The sequence below is a fragment of the Nematolebias whitei genome, chromosome 1 (genome assembly GCF_014905685.2).
Source record: "Nematolebias whitei isolate Nwh7 chromosome 1, NemWhi1, whole genome shotgun sequence".
Taxonomy (NCBI): Eukaryota; Metazoa; Chordata; class Actinopteri; order Cyprinodontiformes; family Rivulidae; genus Nematolebias; species Nematolebias whitei.
In genome coordinates, this window is record NC_056498.1 from 6,394,151 (window position 1) to 6,398,482 (window position 4,332).

The following is a 4,332-nucleotide window of genomic DNA, read 5'->3' on the forward strand; positions in this document are numbered from 1 at the left end:
ACTCACATCAAAACAACCATCAACATCAACGAGGACCCTCATCAGTATGCATACCATGAGAACCGATCAACAGAGGACGCCATCTCCTCTGTGGTCCACACTGCGCTCAACCACCTGGAGCAGAAAAACTCTTACGTCCGTATGCTCTTTGTGGACTTCACATCCGCCTTCAACACCATGATCCCCCAAACCCTGATGGACAAACTATCCACACTAGGACTAAGCCCCTCCATTTGCAACTGGGTACTAGACTTTTTAACAAACAGACCACAGTTAGTGAAGATCCACAACCTCTCCTCCTCCACCATAACCCTCAGCACTGGCTCTCCTCAGGGATGTGTGTTGAGCCCCCTCCTGTTTACTCTGCTCACGTATGATTGTGCAGCTACCCATCCAGGCTGTCACATTGTAAAGTTTGCAGATGATACAGCGGTGGTGGGATGCATCACAAACAATGATGAGTCCAGCTACAGGCAAGAGGTGGAACACCTGGAGAGCTGGTTCCAAGAGAATAACCTTCACATCAATGTGAAGAAGACAAAGGAGATGATTGTGGACTTCAGAAGGAACAAAAACATCTACACCCCCTTGAACATCAGAGGATCTGCGGTGGAAGTGGTCTCCAGCTACAAGTACTTGGGTGTACACCTGAACAACAACCTCAGCTGGAGCAACAACACCACCAGCCTGATCAAGAAAGCTCATCAGAGACTCTACTTCCTCAGACGGCTGAGGCGAGCTGGTCTGGGAAGCTCAGTCCTCACCTCCTTCTACAGGTGTGCAGTGGAGAGCATCCTGTGCTCGAGCATCAACGTGTGGCATGGAGGCTGCACAGCTGCAGAAAGAAAAGCTTTGCAGAGAGTGGTGAAGGCTGCACAGAAGTCTGTTGGAATCAGCCTCCCCACCATCACAGACATCTACACCTCCAGATGCAGGAAGAGGGCCACCTGCATCATGAAGGACCCCACTCACCCAGCACACACACTTTTTGCCCCACTCCCCTCAGGAAGGAGGTTAAGGAGCATTAAGTGTAGAACCACTAGACTGAGGAACAGCTTCTACCCTGAGGCTGTTAGACTCATGAATCTCTAACTAGAATAATCACTGTGAAAAACCATATCATGTTGCTGCTGATCTGTTTCAATGTTGATGTGTTCATGCGTGCACATCCGCTCACACAGACTCATGTTCATGTTTGTGCTGATGTTCAATGTGTAGTATGACATATGCAGGATATATTCATACATTTCGCGAGTTCTTCATTTTTCTGACTGTGTAAATGTCGTGCATTGAATTTAACAGAAATGTAACGAGAGACGTTATTTATCTTTGACCCATCAAAATGAATGCGGTCATTTATTTGCAGAATCAAAGTTTAACATCAAACATTTACATTAATTTGGCAAAATATGAAAACAATAACATGGCTAGTTTCACAGGAAGTGGGACAATACGGCGATTGTCCTCACTTTTCAGCAGAAACAGCAGACATCAATCACACGGCGGTGATTGAGAACTTTGCTCCAGACATTTCTAAAAATATCTGTGATGATTTTAGGAGAAAGGAGAGTTTAAAGATGGAAAATGGAGATTTATCTTACAGAGAGATGTGTGAGGGAATTTATCTGTTTGACCAGAAACGTGCACGCTCCTTCAGATCTCAGCTTGGTCACGGTACGCTTGGTCGAAGTAGAACTTTTACCTGGTTGACGATAGGTCAGGTCGGCGTGAAGTCCTTCTTTTGACTCTTTCAGCGTCTCCGTTGAGAACAGCTAAAATACTTCGAGAGTCGTGCGAGGTTATCCCAACAGAAGTTATAATTCCCAAAATCGTCTCTGGATTCTGGATTCCAATAGAAGCATCCTGGACGCCTGCGTTAGCATCCAAGAACTCTGAACTCTTTAACTCTCTTCAGAGAGTTAAAGTCTGGAACTCTTCTCCAGGAAAACTTTCAAGCTCTGAAAACGCCATGAACTGCATCCGAGAGCGCACCCTAGCTGAACTGGGAAGTTGCCACATTTAAATGGGTCGACTTCCGGTTCATTTGAGAGCTTTCTAATTGGTCGATGGACCAGAACAGAGGTGTGGTTTGTGATGTAAGGTGTTATGAAAATTCAAGGATAGAGATTAAGTTTGTTTAAAACAGACAGAAAGATTATTGGAGAAAACCAGACTTCGTGGAGTCAAACTCTCCTGTATCTTCTGTAAAAGTTAAACATGACATTTCTTTTTCAGTAAACTTTTAGTTGACCGAAATTCGAACTCTAACACACTTACAAATTTGCTCATTGAAGACAGAAAAATCAAGAAATGCCTATTACCCTGATTTCTTCTTTGAATGAGGAATAAAAATCATTACTTACTGTTTATGTAAATAAAAATGAGTAGTTCTCTTCAACCTGTAAACATTGAGTGAACTAACACAATTTGATTATCAAACATTTGTAAAATAGTAATGATCATAGAGAATTGTCATTTCTACTTGATTAATTCAAGAAAGAAAGTCTCAGGATGGCTCAAACTGTATTTCTGGATGCAGATCAATGAAATAACAGTTTCTGTCCATCTGGTCAGATTTGACATCAGGTTAGGTTCACTACAAATGTTTTTATGTTATGGGTGCTTAGTGTATATTTAGTTGATGTTTTTCTTAGTTCATATCTTAGATGTTATTACTGTTTTTCTTATAAATTTTATTGTTGGATGTAACTGGGACCTTGTGTACATAATTTCGCTCCACCACATGTACCACATGAGGTGCGAATGACAATAAAGAAACTCTGACTCTGACTCTGACTCTCTGACCTCCCAGCTCAAGATGCTGCCTCTGAGACCTGACTTAAGAAAAAGTGGAAGATAATGGATGGATGGATGGATGATGGATGGATGGATGGATGGATGGATGGATGATGGATGGATGGATGGATGGATGGATGATGGATGGATGGATGGATGGGTGGATAAACAAATATGGCACTGTTGCTTCTGTACTTTAAGAAGTTGTGTCAGATTGTTAGGTTGATGTTTTGAGATGTTTGTTCCCAGTTAGATGTTCTTCATGCAGCTGCATTTATTAATCACACAAACAGAATTTATGTTTGCTTTATTGAGTTAGGGTGTCTGGAGACCCCAAGCTACTTCTTCAACTGCAGGATGTTACACTGCAAGGAAACAGACAGTAAGGCTCTCAAATACATCTTAATACTAGTAATAGAAACCTCAAAACGGATGGAGGTAAAGGCTTTAATGAGATTTTCTACTGCAGATCTACAGTTGAAACCAGATGTTTACTGTATAAAATGACACAGAACCATTTATCCTCTGTCTGACTCTGGTCAAATGCTTTTCTACACACTTCACACTAATAGTTTGCTATATTTCAGGACATCAGCATATTGCTTGTTGTGGCTCAGTTGTGAATTGTGGCAGGTAAAATGATGGACTTTACAGTATCTGTGGGGGTTTTGATGGGCTCTGCATGAATGAACTACATGACACCACCTGCTTGTTGATGCAGTATTTGCAAGAAGGTTTATAGGAGACTGTTGCATTGTTTGCTGAAACAGACTATACACCCAGCCATAAATTTCAAAATGTAAAGTTTCATGTTTGAACTCCTTAAGTGGACCAACCAGTTTGCTGGAGCTAAGATGGTTTCTGGGGGCTCTCCTGTCCCCCATCGACTCCTCCCAGGCAGGCAGCCACAGCCAAAGTGGTTCAAAACAACAAAGTTCATGCTCAATCATCCAAGTACCAAATTCAACAATTCTCAGCCGGGTCATCTGGACAGTTTCTTTTTTATAGAGAGGTTTCGCCCTCCGGAGGACTTCTCCTCTGACTGAAGAAGCCATCCAGATAAAGGGCGAAACACCTCTATAAAAAATAAACTGTCCAGATGACCCGACTGAGAATTGTTGGATTTGGTACTTGGATGATTGAGCATGAACTATCAGAGAAACTGAGACGTTTATTTTCTAAACATAACGTCCCAGTGGCTTTTAAACCCCAAAATACATTACGGCAAAGACTGGTTCATCCCAAAGATCCAGTCCCCCGGCACAAACAGAGTAATATTGTGTATGCTGTTCAGTGTCAGGAGGGTGATCAGTCTTACTTCGGGGAAACTTAAGAGCCACTGGCCAAAAGGATGGACCAGCACAGAAGATCAACATCATCAGGCCAGGACTCAGCGGTCTATACTCATCTCCAGGCCAGCGGTCACTCTTTCAGGGATGAAGATGTTCACATCCTGGATAGAGAGGAACGATGGTTTGAGAGAGGAGTAAAGGAGGCCATCTTTGTGAAAAGAAACCGTCCATCATTAAACAGGGG

The 4,332-nt window shown here is 42.6% G+C and overlaps 1 protein-coding gene across 1 annotated transcript in view; it reads left to right on the top strand.

The window, feature by feature from the left end:
• The window catches only part of LOC119414455 (piggyBac transposable element-derived protein 4-like), a 10,423-nt gene that overhangs the window by 5,421 nt on the left and 670 nt on the right, over nucleotides 1–4,332 (top strand). The gene's annotated exons all lie outside the window — the stretch shown is intronic.